The following is a 15,358-nucleotide window of genomic DNA, read 5'->3' as shown; positions in this document are numbered from 1 at the left end:
AATTATGAGGCAACAAGCATGAAGACAAAGGCTTTCACACTAAGGTTGGTGGAGGGGACAATGAGAGGCGCCTGGAGCCTTGATGGCCTGGTGGCCCCAGACTGCCCATCCCTGAATTTCTTTTTATATGGAATAAATACCCTCCTCACCCCCACTGCACCCTAATAAACAGTTAGGACACTATTTATTAGGTTCTCTCTTACTCACTGTCATATGCATCCTTAATTGTTTTATCACCCTCCTCCAGTTAGAAATGCTGAGCTCAGGTACAAAGGGATCTCTTTCCCCTGACCTTGATATTGGCAGGAAAGGTCAGAACACTGAGCTTCCAATGCACTGTGAGTCCAGGATCCTTTGGAGCAATAAATGGCCTGGAAATGAGGCTGACTTTTGAGTGACCAGTAGCTTCTCTAATAGACCGAGCTCAGGGACCATGCAGTGTCTTCCCCTTCTGTGGAAGTGCCCTGCTTTTCTTACCCCATGCTCTCTCCCAGTTCCACCAGCCTCCTGACTAACTCCTAGTGTCTTTCAAGACTCGGCCTGTGTCCCCTCTTCCAAAAAGCCCCTGCCACCCCCATCACCCACCCCCAGGATGGGTCAGACATTTTCCCTTGTACCCCTACAGTACCCTATGCCACCCGTAGCATAGCATTTGTCACCAAAGATGTCATGGACCATGTGTCCATGTGTCTGCCTTGCACCAGATGAAGTGTCTTTTTAACCTTTCTAAGCTGGGTACCTAGAGCACGTGTTCCAGTCATTCAGGAAGTCATTGTTAACTTGCTCATTCATTCATTCTAGGTTTACCGAGCTTCTCCTAGAGATCCCAATGCCAGGTGGAGCAGCTCTGCTGTGCTAAGCTGTCACAGGGCCCAGTGCACCTTGCATAGTGGATCCTCAGGAACAGTCCCAGAAGGTTGGCCTCAGGGATGGGTCCTCCAGCCACAGGCCTTGCTCCTTACAGCTTACCAGAGCAGGGAGAGGTGCAAGCTTGGAGCCAAGATAGCAAAGTCGGATCTCATTCTTGGCATTCTGCCTCCTCCCCCACCCCACTCTGCCCTGCCATTCAATGAGGAGGAGAGTCAAGGCCAGAGTGTCCACATGGGGGGTAAATAAAACTGGGGTTACCTTGCAGGGCCTGCAATTATAATCACCTCCTCCAGGACTCAGATTTGGGAGCTGAGGATTAAGGAGGAGGCAGGGGCAGAGGAACAGGACTGCTTCTAGAACTCCTAAAGAAATTGAATTTATAGTCAAAACTCTTTTCACAGAGAAAACTCCAGGCCCAGATGATTCTCCTGGTGAATTCTTGTGAATATTTAAGTGTAAATAAACAAACCTTATTATGCAAACTCCTCCAGATAACAGAAAAAGAGGAAATTCTTCCTAAGTCATTTTATGAGGCCAGGGTGATGTTGATATCTCAATTCCCACATCTGTAAAGTGGGGATAATAATAGGTGGTGCCCACCTCTGAGGTAGGCAGCAAGATTTGGATTAAGGGAGTTGTATGTATGGCCCTTAGCATGATTCCCGACATCTAATATGTCCCCATTGTTAGATGCCAATAATTGACGTGGCCAAGTCCCAATTCAGGCCAAAGCCTATGTCTCATCTGCACCATGCTGAGTCTAGAATGGCATTCCTTAGACAAAGGGAAGAGAAAAGAGGGTTGGGGAATGATGTTGAAAACAGCCCCTGTCCCGTGATGGCCACTTAGCAAACTTGATCTCTCTGAACCCTCAGGAACACTCTTCAAAGTAGATATATCAATCCCATTTTACAGGTAGGAAAACTGAGGTTCAAAGAATCTGCAAGTAACTGTATAAAGTCAAAGCCAGGCCTGTCTTCAACATAAAGCAAGTTATTAAACAACCAATCTGTGGCAACAAAGCTCTCTGACCTTGGGCTGAGGCTATCTAGATTTAAGGGTTCCTTTCTTTCTCTCTTTCTTTTTCTTTCTCTTTCTTTCTTTCTTTCTTTCTTCCTTCCTTCCTTCCTTTTTTTCTTCTTTCTTTCTGTCTTTCTTTTTTATTTATTTATTTTTTGAGACAGAATCTCGCTCTGTTCCCCAGGCTAGAGTGCAGTGGTGAGATCTCGGCTCACTGCAACCTCTGCCTCCTGGGTTCAAGCGATTCTCTTGCTCAGCCTCCCGAGTAACCGGTATTACAGGCATATGCCACCACACCCAGGAGAGGCAGTTTCACCATGCTGGCCATGCTGGTCTTGAACTCCTGACCTCAAATGATACACCCACCTCAACCTCCCAAAATGCTGGGATTACAGGCATGAGCCACTGCACCCAGCCAAGGGTTCCTCACTATAAAATGACTGAAGGAGTTTCTCTCCAGGCTGTTAAAAGACAAGAAAAGCATACAAAGAGTTCTGACATAAAACTGCCATTCTGTCTCCAAAGTTCCCATGAGCCTACATTCCCCTGCAGGTCTCCACCTGCCCCAGCCTTTACATGGCTCATGTCATAAGGAAGTGGGTCACCCCATCTCCTGCCTTATGGGAGAGGGAGGTTGTTATTGCACAAGTAGTACATAAATACATTCTCATTGTAATAAAAACTTAACCAATTCTGAAATATGTTGAACTCTACCCAGAGGGGAATACCATTCAACCCAGGATAGATCTCCCTCCAGACCTGCTTCTGTGCATTTATCTCATTATATAGATGCATCATTTCAAGTAGTTCTTTTACATGACTGCAATAATCCTGCAGGTATTGTTCTGCAACTTGCTTTTTTCACTTCACAATCCCACATGCTATTTATATCTCCTTTACTTTCCCGATGGATTCAGGAGGTTTACCAGAGTTCCAGAGGGTGGGTACAGAGCCCCAGAAAGAACATGGGGCTGGAGTCATGCTGACCTGGATTGAAATCCTGGTCCTGCCATTGCATCTGGGTGACCTTGGGCCAGTCCCTAAACTCTCTGAGCCCCAGTTTCCTCACCTGCAAAATGGAGATAGCAATAGGGGTTACCTCAGAGGCTCAGTGTGAGACTCCACTATGATATGACAAAGCAGTGTTAATAATTTCAGATCCTCAGCCTGATCCTCAGCTTCCCTAGGGCTTTGAGTACAAGGATTTAAGGGTCTGGAGGTCCCTGGTGGACAAGATGGTCCTTAGAAATCAGATCCCAGGGCCTTGAGCAAGTCCTTCCTTACCCAAGACAGACAAGACACAGGAAGAGAGAAAGCAGCAGAGCAGCGACACGAGACACCCAAAGTCGCTGCTCCATGGCTGCAGACCACACTGGGCCTCTCCGGCCACATTGGGAGTGCTGGGTGTCCTGCTCCTCCACATCCCATAGAGGTAGCAGTGGTGACATCTGTCTGGGTTCTGCTTTCCCTAAGCTGGGGAAAAGCAAGCTGCTTTTTTCTTTTTCTTTTATTTTTTTATATTTTCTTTTTTTGAACATACAGGGCCTTGCTCTGTCACCCAGGCTGGAGTGCAGTAGTGCAATCATGGCTCACTGGGGTCACTGCATCCTTGACCTCCCAGGCTCAAGCACCCTCCCACCTCAGCCTCCCGAGTAGCTAGGATTACGGGCACATGCCACCACACCCGGCGTTTTGATTTTTTGATTGCTGTTGCCCAGGCTGATCTCAAACTCCAGGGCTCAAGCAATCCTCCCACCTTGGCCTCCCAAAGTGCTTGGATTACAGGCATGAGTCACTGCGCCCTGTCCCAAGCTGCTCTTAGTAAATATCTATTGATTCCACGATCCATTCCTTCACTTCTGGAGCCTGTTGAAAGATTCTTCTTCCTATTTCAAAAATGGGGAAACTGAGGACAGGGAATGTCAGAGGCTCTAGACATCATCTGGCCCAGCTCCCTCATTTGACAGATGAAGAGACAGAGACCCTGTAGGGAGGAAAGCAAAAGGCATGGGACAGCCCCGGCATAGAATGAATACAATAAATGCTGCATGAGGGGCCAGATGTTTTATTTAATCCTCATCCTGGCCCATGAGGTAGGTATTGCCATTTCCCATTTTACACACCAGAGACCTTAGGTGGCTTTCTCCAGGGAGCACCGCCAACAGGAGCCAGAGTTAGAACTCCAGTGCGTGAGTCTGTCACCCACCGGCTCCCGGCGCTGCCCTCTCTTGCCTCCTGCCAGTCGTCCCACACATTGCCTCATCTTCCTGGCCTGCCCCCTGGGCCGCAGCTCCCTAGGAGGCCTCTCTGACCACCCTCCTGTGCCCCACTGCTCTGATACAGACAACCGTCCTGACCTTCAGGACCCCTGAGCTCTCTGACTTGATGAAGAATCTGTCTTCTCTCCCGAGATCGTGGGTCGTTGAGGAGAAAGAGTCTAATTCTGAAACATCTCTGGGTCTTCACATCCAGCATAGAGCCTGGTCCAGAAGAAGCAAATGCGAATGTTTGTGGAAGGAAAGGAGGGACAGAGGGAGGGACTCAAAGGCCATGCTCTTTCCTCTATCCCACAGCTTATTTGACACAGCCAAGGCTCTAAGATTTGTTGTTTTTTTTGTTTTGTTTTGTTTTTGAGATGGAGTTTCTCTGTTGTTGCCCAGGCTGCAGTGCAATGGCACGATCTCGGCTCACCACAACCTCTGCCTCCCAGGTTCAAGCGATTCTCCTGCCTCAGTCTCCCAAGTAGCTGGGATTACAGGTATGTGCCACCACGCCTGGCTAATTTTTTTGTATTTTTAGTAGAGACGGAGTTTCTTCATGTTGGTCTGGCTGGTCTCGAACTCCCGACCTCAGGTGATCTGCCCACCTCAGCCTCCCAAAGTGCTGGGATTATAGGCATGAGCCACGGCGCCCGGCCAAGGCTCCAAGATTTAATCCCACATTGCACATCCCCTTCCCCCACCTCACTGCCACTGGCCCTCTCCCTACTCACCAGCCTCCCTCTCCCAAGTGCTAGTGCTCCCCACTCGTGAGGGCAGTAACCCCTCCCCCCGCTCCCCTGCCACACTGCCCACAGCCCTCAGGGACTGCCCTGCCAACTGAATCCCACCAGGGCCCAGGGCCTCAGTGAGGGCTCTCAACAGGCCGCTCCCCTTAAGCAGGTGACAAGGCCTTGACCACAGACCCGCGGAGGAAGGTCTTGGAGGCCTGGCCTTGCCTGGCCCTTCGAAGCAACTGAGAAAGTGGCCACCTCCTCCACAGTGCCGCCCTCCTGCTGGCTGGAGCCTGTGTGGTCCACGCTCCTTCTCCGAGGTTGGTAGGGGGCTGGGGAGACTCCCAGGGTTTGTCAGCAGAGAACCATAGTTGGGGAGGACTGCGTTTCCATGGATACAAGCCATGGGAGCTGCTGGGAGATGGGGCCATGGTGTACACAGACACAGATCCACACGGACCTGCAAGAAAAATAGCAACAGATTTGCTGAGTCATTGGCCCCACATATTTATAGTTTCTGGCAAAGGCAGACCTGCCTATCAGAGGCTAATAATACTGCAGCAGCGTGTTAATTGCAAAGACGGAGCCTTCAAGCCTCCATTCAGACACCCGAGACCGCTCCTTGAATAAAGAGTGGGGCCCTCACAATGAAAGCTGGGATGCGTGGAGGCAGCGTGTGTGCTTAGGAGTGTATGTGCATGCAGGTATGTGGAACCCAGCTCTGGCACGTTCGGAAAGCCAGACCGAAACCACCCCGCACCAGAGTGTTAGAAAGCGCTCTTCAATCACCTAAGGATATCTAGGATTCAGCCCACTCTACAGATGGGCAGGGTGTGAGGAGATTGACAAGAGGAGAGCAGGCTGGTTGGCTATGTCCCAGGGGTGAGAGGAGGTGGACGGGGTGCTGGTCTGCAGCCGTGAGAGACCTTTGTGGGGACAGCCACTGTCCTCTAGCTCTGCACAGTTGGGTAGTTAGGAGAAAGAGAGAAACAGGCCTCTATCTTCTGGAAGGTCAGCCCCAGTGGGCCACCTGACACACCTGAGATCCCACAGGGCCCCAACACAGGAGGCAGAGTCAAGGATGTAGATGCCAGGAGCGTGGGTGACGTCTTGAATAAATGCCCAAGGGATAAAGTGAACCCTAGAAGACCATCTATATCCTTTGCCTCAGGGAGCCAGGAGGCCCATTTAGCTCTGAATGAGGCAAGCCAAGTCCTCACCTCCTAGGACTTCACCGGACATGGTGGTCCTGCCCTTGGAGCACTGCCTTACAGTAGCATTAGTTATATCTCATTGCCTCTGCCCCTCTGGGGGCTTCACATGTTCCCAGCACCTGGAAGAGCAGGCCCTCAGTGAGGGCTTGTAGATGAAGAACCAAATCCCTCAGGTTCTTTGAAAGCAGTTCTCGGTCCCCCAACTCTTCTGAACTCCAAACCAAATTCTCCTCCCCTGGCTTGGGTTCAAGTCTCATTCCTGGCTGTTGTCCTCTCTGGACGTGCTCCTTCTTAACGCTGAGCCCTTCGCTGGATGCAGAGGGCAGAAGATGGGCCTCTGACGGGATCCCCATCTTCTTATTTCAGCACACACACTCCTGCCTTCAGGACAAGGAGGGCAAGGATTGCTGAATGCAGCCTTCCCTTTGCTGCAGCTGAAACAGCCTCCTGGCCTCTAGCCTCCAGCCCAGCCTAGGAGGACAGGTCATCCTCTTTCCCAGAGGGATCTGACAGCAGATGGGTCGTGGCCTCCAGGGACCCCCGAGGAGCAGCAGAGCAAGGCTCTGCAGGGAGGAGGAGTAACCAGGCTCGCTGCATGAGCTGGGCCTCCATTTCTCCCACTCCTACCCCCAAAACAGCTCAATCATTCGTGACTGAGTTCACAGCATTCCGAAGTAAGGAGGCAGAAAGGGAGGGAGGAGGGGAGAGAAGAGAGGGACATCCTTTCAGTTCTCACTTCTCTTCAGGAGAAGGTTGACTCAAGAGCTATTATTAATAGTAAATTAAATAGTGCAGTTATTCTGAATAATAAAAAGCTCTTCTGTTCCAAGTTTTCACTGTCCTTTCTCGAGGGAAATACCTGCTGTGGCCTGAGATGTGGCATCTAGTGAATAGCATTAATAGGACAAAGCAGATGCTCCCGCTGTGCCCAGTCACAGGCCACCAAGTCCCCTCCAAAATGCCTCCTCCACCCGAGCATCAAGGTGCAGGGAGAAGACAGGCTTCAGGTGCCCCAGACACCCCAGATCACCCTGCGATGATCACACCACAGAGCCCAGGCTATGTTCACCTCAGGGTGGAAACCTTGTCAATGGCATCCCTGCTGGCGAATAGTGGTCCTCCCACTTGCTAGCCGTGTGACCTTGGGCAAGCCCTCGAACTGTTCCATTCCCTCATCTGTAAAATGGGGATAATGATAGTATCTCTCTCATGGGTTTGCTAGAAGGATTAAGGTTAATATGCATAATATTGTTATTATACGTATAAAGGGCTTATAACTGTTCCTGGCATTTAGTGCAATGTAAAGGTTTGTTAAATAAGAGGGTGCCAGGCTGTGCAGAAGGCAAGCCCAAGATCCAAGACTCCATCCATCAGGTTTATTGTGATTCAAACCATTACAGCAGAGAGCTCCTCAGTAGGTGTCAGCCCAGGCTGATGAAGGGGATGCAGCGATGTGATGTCCCGCTCCTCTCTGGGCCTCAGTTTCTCCACCCATGCATGGGGGACAAAGGTGTATGAAGCGACAGCTATGGCCCAGCCTGTGCTGACCTGTAACTTATAAAACAGCTAATGTACATTGAACTCCGACTACGTGCCAGGCACTGTGTTAAGTGCTTTATAGTCAGTCAGTCATTTCATGTAATCCTCACAAACACCTCCATAGGTAGGTACTCTGTTCCACAGATGAAGAAATTGGGGCTCAGAGAGGCTAAGTAACTTGCCCAAAATCACACAGTTAGCAAGAGGTGGAGCTAGAATTTGAACCCAGGTCTGCCAGACTCCACAACCCAACTCCGATGCCCTTGAAGTCATGTCACCTAACCTCTTATTATATTGTAGCCAGGAATGTGTTGTGTAACTCAGGATTGCTTGGCAAAAAAGAAGGGGCAGGTCTGGGCTGCTCCTGTCCCACCCCAGGCTTAGCAGCCAAGCAGCCCTCCATTTGATACAGGTTGAACATCCCTTATCCAAAATGCTTAGGATCATAAGTGTTTCCGATTGGGGATTTTTTTTTCAGATTTTGGAATATTTACAAATAGTTACTGGTTAAGCATCCCAAATCTCCAAATCCCAAATCTGAAATGCTCTGATGAGCGTTTCCTTTGAGCATCATGTCCACGCTCAAAAAGTTTCAAATTCTGGAGTATTGCAGGTTTCAGATTTTCAGACTTGGGATGCTTAACTAGTATCAGCTTTTCTGAAGAGGTAAGGACTCTAGCTGGCTGCCTAGTAGTTGGGGGAACACAGAGAGTTGAAAATGGATCCCATGGAGAGTCGGGTGAGAAGACCCTGGGGGAATCAGGGGATGCACCCAAGGCCCGGTGGAGAGCCAGACACAGAGCTATTGCCAGGCCCAGGCCCAGAGCAGGTGCCAGCATCTGGGATGTGCAGGAAACCCCGAGGGATGCAGCCTATCAGAGCCCCTCCTGCTCACTCCCTCCCATCTACCTCGAATCATCTGGTCCCTCCTGGGCCCACTTGGCTTCCTCTCCTGCATCTCCAATGGCAGCAGCTTTTGAAGGGGGAACACTCTCCCCTGGGGCCCGGATGCTGTGCTAAGTCGTTGTTTCTGAGGAGGAAACAAGGCCGACTGCATTTTCTAAAGAGGCTCCAGGGAGCTGCAGCCACCTGTGAGGCCTGCGACTGGGGCCTCTCAGTGCCCACCACTGGGACAGCGAACCCTGCAGGTCACAGGCGGTGGGTCAAGTAGGTGGTCCATGAGTGTGAACAAAATGTTTGACCTAGGGCTGATTAAGCAACATTTGTGATGGGGCAGACACTGGGCTGGGAGATGAGATAGGGGTGGATCAGGCAGGTCCTCAACCTCCTGGGGCTTCTAGAGATAGAGGTGAACATAGAAACTAACCTCCTCCTGGTAAGTAGCAATGACGCAGTAACCGAGCTTTGTGGGGTCGGAGGAGCAGGGACTGGTAAGTCCTGCCTGGGAAGGAAGGTGGAAAGGACATTCCAGGCAGGAGAGCAGCCAAGTGAGAGGGCCGGAGGCATAGGAGATGTGGGGGAGCCTCCTTCCAGGAGTTCTGGTCCTATATGGTTCTAGGTGAGAGATTGGAGGTGATAAGTGGTGTGGACAGAGGCCAGTTGTAAGAGGCCTGGAAAATGCACACAGAAGCTCGAGTTTCCTGCTGAAGGCAATGGGGAGCCACTAAAAGGAGTCATGTGATTGGACTGGACTTTAGAAAGATCACCCTGGGACAAGCTGACACCCCATCCAGCTCTCCAGAGCTCCAGCTCAAGCCCTTAGGCGTCACAGTGCTCCTGCCTGACAGGCCATCCTGGATTAGGGGGTGATGAGGGAAAAGTTATGAGTTCACATTCATGGGACTCAGCACAATACAGATCCAACCAATACAGATTCTCCCCGGCAATGGATCTCTTCCCCAATTCAAAGATGTCTACATTAGAAGTGATGACATTTACATATCAGAAGATCCACCCCTATAATTAATCATGTCAATTACCAGAAAGGAAATAGTTTTGTGATCATCTTAACTGACATCAAAAACTCATTTGACAGAACTGAATATCCATTCTGCTGAAAACCCTTAGTAAAATAAAAATAAAAGAACATTTCCTTGGCATAATAATAATTTAAAAAACCTATCTGCAACCAACCGTCAACATCATTCTTAGCAATAAAACACCTAGCCAGGGTCATTCATATTTTAGTCAGGGTGGAATGAGAAAGCCTGCTATTAACACAATTATTTTACATTGTTTTGGAAGTTTTAGCCAAGGCAAGAGTACATTAAAACACAAAAGGAAACACAACATTTGGAAAGGAGGAGAAATTGCCATCATTATTTGTACATGATATTATTGTTTATCCAGAAAACTCAAGAGAATCAACTAGAAAACTAATAAGAGACTATGAGCGAGGTCAGTAAGATGACCAGTTTTGAAATAAATACACTGGCAAAATCCAATTAGAAACCTTAAGAAGAAGAAAAGTGAGGAATGGAGTGAGGCAGTAGCTCAAGGGTACTCAAGGTTACAGAACAAGCCCAACCACCTCAAAGGTCTCCTGTTAGGGCCCAGCCTAGCAAGGAGGGGGAGAGAAAGATGGGGTGCACCAGCTGGAGCTGCAGAGAGCAGGGAAGTGGGGAGGAAAGGGGTATCCTGAAACATCTTTCTGGGCTGGTAACAGTTGGGCTTGGACTGGGAGCTGCCCTGTTGGGGGAATATCCAACCCTGTGGGCCTGGTTACCAGCAGCCCTGGCAGACAGCAGCTCAGGCCAATGGGATGCAGGCAGTTCTGAGAGCCGGTATCTGACTGCTGGGGGCTCCAGGATGCAGCAAGTCCAGGGTAGAGGACTGCAGACCCTGATGGAGAACTGTCATCCACTGCGGGGCACAGAGTCCAGCAACGAGATTCCAGCTAAGTGTCGCTGAACATCTGATGGGCTGATTACAAATTGCTCCTCTGGATTCATTAAAGTAGATTTCCCAAGAGAAGCTGTCCCCGGCAGAGTCACACCCAGCCAACCTTTGAGCTCCATTCTGATGTCAGGGTCTGGCTCCTCAGCTCTCTGCCTCCAGGCTCCTGGCAACTGGGCCCTTTCTTGCTTGGGGAGGCATGATTCCCCTGGAGGCATCCGGCAGGTCTGCAGATGCACAGGCACTAGATGCAGTGCCCCCAGGGCCATTCTTAGAAAGTGAAGCTTGATTTTTTTTCTCCATCCATGTTGTGAGTATGGCATGAAATGCATGCACGGCTCCTCTCACATGATGAACAATCTCTGGGATTTCCACCCAAACTTCTCCTTTCTCTCTTGTCCTCCTCACTCATGGGCCCCATCTGCATGAGAAGAAAAGAGAAGAAGAGAAGAGAGGAGGAGAGGAGAGGAGAGAAGAGGAAAGGAGAGAAGAGAAGAGAAGAGAAGAAAGAAAAAGAAAAAGAAAAAACAAAAATCAAACAAACAAGACATCAGTCATTCCCCCCGTCTACCCTCCCACCCCATCCCACCCCATTTGCTCCCCATCCACTCATACAACTGCCCCTGTCCAGGGAAAAGACAATTACTTCCAGATAAGATGTTGCCATTTACAAGGAGATTTCATGCAAAGCAATGGTTGGAGCTTTCATGGTAGAACTTTAGGACAATATGTAGGAGTACAATATTTTAGACATTGAATTATGTGAGGATCAAATAGTTGAAAGCTGGAATTTTTTTTCTTTTTGAGACGGAGTCTCGCTCTGTTGCCCTGGCTGGAGCACAGTGGCATGTTCTCCACTCACTGCAACATCCACCTCCCAAGTTCAAGCGATTCTCATGCCTCAGCCTCCCAAGAATCTGAGATAACAGGTGGCCACCACCATGCCCGCCTAATTTTTGTATTTTTAGTAGAGACGAGGCTTTACCATGTAGGTGAGGCTGGTCACAAACTCCTGACCTCAGGTGATCCGCCCACCTTGGCCTCCTAAAGTGCTGGAATTATAGTCATGAGCCACCACGCCCGGCCAAAAGCTGGAAATTAATGAGTTCAATGCAAACTTCAAACTTCTTGAGGAGGCTGTGGCTGTTGAGTGGTGTAGAGGAGAGGAAGGGAAGGAGGGAGGAAACAAACACATATTGAGCACCTACTCGGTGCTTTCCCTGTGATGTCCCATGTAGGCCACAACCATAGAGTGCAGGCATTATTTATGCCTGGTTTCAAACCCTGGTCACTTGGATCCCATGATCCTGTGTTCCCAAGCTCCAGCCCCCAGCTGCTCCTGAGAAAGCCAAGCTTCAGAGAGCAGGGCTCCCACTCCCAACCAGACGTTCATGGCTTTCTCCTTTCACACCCAGGCCTCTATTCTGCTGTTCACCTACCTTGGTCTTTTTATCTGCCTTGGTGCCTGGAATTACCGGATCACTGCTTCCTACCTTGGGGTCAGAATTGCCCTCCCACAGGTACTCTGTGACCACACAGACATCCCTGTGGGGGCCACACTCAGCACCAAGCCCTCATGGAAAGCAACTTTTCAGGCAGGACGGGGTGGGGCACAGAAAGGAAAGGTGGGGCGGGGGTTTCTGTTGCAGGTCCTGGCCTGGCATGTCCCCAGCCCCCAACCTTCCCTCTTCAGCAACCTCACTGATTACCTGGAGTCCTCATCCTCAAGGCTGGAGTCTGGAAGAAGACTCTTGGAGGTGGGTTTGTTTGGCCTAATTCACCAAGTCCCCCTGGCTCCTTTGGTCTTGTCACCATGGAAACCTTGTGAGGTCACCAGCACCATTCAAATAAGAGAAAAAAACGATTCTCCCTCCCACAAAGTGAGCTCCTAGTTGACTCCAGTGGCTTCTATGGAGGAACCGGAGGGCGGGGCCCAGTCCGAGGAAAAGACCTGGCCCAGCCCTCAGGGATGGGTTAACCCCTTGATGCCCAGATGATGGCTGCTCAGACAAACGCCTTCTGCCTCTCTGAAGTTTCTCAGGCATCTGTGCCCCGGAAGAGTGAATCCTGCAGCTTTGTATACACACCAAACAGCTTCATGCTATACCTGGAAAGGCGGGGAAGGGGCTCTGAATCCAGGCAATTCTACTGAACAAAAACTGCCTACTGGAGATTCAGGGAGCTGTTGAGAGGCAGGGAGCCGGGGGAGAGAAGGGAGCTGGAGCTCTGGGTCCCTGCTTCAGACCCTTCTCCCTCTCAAGCAAAGGTTAGAGTAGGAGCTGCCAGGTACAGCTGGTACAAGAGCACAGGGTATTTTACCTCTCCCCATGCCCATGCATTCTAAGGTTGGCTCAGCTACTGAAGGCCCTTCACACCCGCTTCCTCCATGCTGCCAGCATGCCTGGGACACTTGCCTGCACTGGAGAGGGCCTAGCCTACTTTCTGCCTCCATTTGAGGCCAGCATGAGGGCCAACAGCCAGCTCCTCATCCTGCTAGAGAAGAAATCAAATCCTCATCATTTCTTCTCTAGCAGGCCAATTGGCTCTGACATATCCCTCCCAGGACCCAGAATGCCTCCCCGTGCTGCCCTCCTGGAGTCCACATTCTTCTCACTACTTCTAGGACTCTTCCCAGCACCCATTCCTGCTGCACGTCTCCCCCACCATCCCCTCTGGCCAGTGGGTCTCCTCGCTGTTCTAGGTCTAGAATATGCTGCTTCCTTTATTCACATTCCTAAGACAACCTCTCTCTCCCTTTGTATCTATTTTAATCCTGTATTGCATTCCTTCGCCATCATCTATGTACTTTCACCTTTCTATTTCCACAACACCCCAGCACTACCATCAGCACCAGGCTTCCCATCAGCACCAACTCCACTCACCACTATCGTGAACCACCACCATCCCCCTTCTATCACGCTGCCCCTCACCACTGTCACATCTTCTCACCATTGTCACCACCATCCCACAGTCAATGCCACACCACCATTTCTACCATCACCAACTGTCAACACCATTCTCACCACCTTCTTAACCACCATCGCAACATGGCTGTGACCACAACCACCATTCCTACCACCCTACTGTCAGTACCACCACCACCATCTCCCTTATCAGTGCTGAACTCACTATTACCACCACAGTTACCATCACCATTCTTACCACCATCATAAGTCATCACCACCAACATTGTCACCACTACCACCACCATAACTGCCATCCTATTGTCAACAGCAGCACCACCACCATCTCCATCATTGGCACTGCACTCACCGTCAGAACCACTGTTAACCTGTTACTACCATTGTCCATACCCTCATCAATATCACACTGTCATGACCACACATTGGTATCATCATGACCATGCACTCATCTCCACCACCATCATTTGGAGGGAAATAATGTGTTCTTTCATAAAATCAAGCAATCAGTTTCAAATCCTTCAAGAGAGGCCATAAAAGAACCTACATAGAGTGAAGCAGCTGGACCTCACGGCCCCCATTCTTGCTCCCTGGGATTCTGTATCCTTTGGATAATCTCACACTAATTGGCTATTGTTGCCACCAAACTGGCCCTAGGAGCTCTTTCTTTAACACCTCAAGGCACAGCTGAGATAGAGCTACAGCATTCATAGTAAGTGGATAATATTAAACAACTGATGAGAGTATATAAACTGGCACGAACTTCCTGAAGAGTAGCTGAACAATACAAGAAAAATCTTTGAAAAGTGCATTCTCAGAAATCTTACTTCTAAGAAGTTATCATAAGGCAATAATTAGATAAATTTGCAAAGATGATGTGTGGATGTTATAATAACAATCATTGGAAACAGCCTAAATGTATAGCAAAAAAAAAGAGATTGTTTAAAGAAACTATATGGATTAATATGCAGGCATTAAAACAGAAAATATAGATTTGCCTATTGACATAAAAATATGCTGACTCTATATTGTTATAAGCAAAAGCAGGTTTCATATCAGCATTTATAAAATTATCCTCTAGTTCTAAAAGTGTAATGTCTTCACGAAACAAGATGAAAATATTTTCACACCTGGCATCAAAATTCTTCTTAGATGGAAAACTGTCTTTGGGAAAAAAAAAAAACTTTGGTAAACTATCTAGACATACAGTGATTGCAAACCACTCAGCATGAGACAAGGAGAGGAATTCCTTTTGCTCCTGAGGAAGACGGCAGAGAAAGGTGAGATGATCAGAGGAGAAGGGAGAGCCAAAGAAGTTAGCATGGAGGAGATGGTGCAGATGCCAAGAAAAATGCCTAGTGAGGTGGGGAGTGGGGGAAGGCCTTTTAATTTCCCAGATCATCGCTCTTTCTCCAAAATTGCTTTTGTGGCTGGGCCCCAGGGCTCACGCCTGTAATCTCACCACTTTGGGAGGCCGAGGAGGGAGGATTGCTTTAGACCAAGAGTTCAAGACTAGCCTGGGAAACATAATGAGACCCCCGTCTCTACAAAAAATATAAGTAAATAATTAAAATTGTTTGTGTGGCTACAGTATGAACCATTTCTTCTTTTCCCCCATATCAAATTTTCAGTCAAGTCAACTGAATGCTTAGAGTTTCTGAATGAAGGATTTTTCTGTGAGAATTGGAAAAGGGGCCAAGTTTCAGGTCTGATCCACCCCAAAGTGGTTCTTTCTGGTGGAAAAAAAATTAGGGATGACTTATATATTTGTTAGTTTTATTTGTATCTTCTAATTTTCTAAAAGAGACAGAAAAGAAAAATAGTAAATATCAGGGACCACAAATGGGGAATACATCATAAAGTCAGAGGGAAGTGAAGAATCTGGGTTACAAAATGTGGCCTATGTCCTCTCCCATAGACCCCAGGCTGTTTGCACACTGTGGGCA

At 49.0% G+C, this 15,358-nt stretch overlaps 1 long non-coding RNA gene across 1 annotated transcript; it reads right to left on the bottom strand.

Annotated features, from left to right (window-relative positions):
• Window positions 1-11,526: 11,526 nt before the first annotated feature.
• LOC107968373 (uncharacterized) lies at window positions 11,527-14,168 on the bottom strand. The gene is made up of 3 exons (XR_001709470.2): window positions 12,201-14,168; window positions 11,931-12,036; window positions 11,527-11,634 (listed from the first exon to the last, which is right to left on the bottom strand). It is a non-coding gene; the product is annotated as an uncharacterized LOC107968373 (long non-coding RNA).
• Between the last annotated feature and the right edge of the window lie 1,190 nt (window positions 14,169-15,358).

The sequence above is a fragment of the Pan troglodytes genome, chromosome 16 (assembly GCF_028858775.2).
Source record: "Pan troglodytes isolate AG18354 chromosome 16, NHGRI_mPanTro3-v2.0_pri, whole genome shotgun sequence".
Lineage (NCBI taxonomy): Eukaryota > Metazoa > Chordata > Mammalia > Primates > Hominidae > Pan > Pan troglodytes.
The sequence above is the reverse complement of the archived record's forward strand: the minus strand, read 5'-3'. Positions and strand labels throughout refer to the sequence as shown.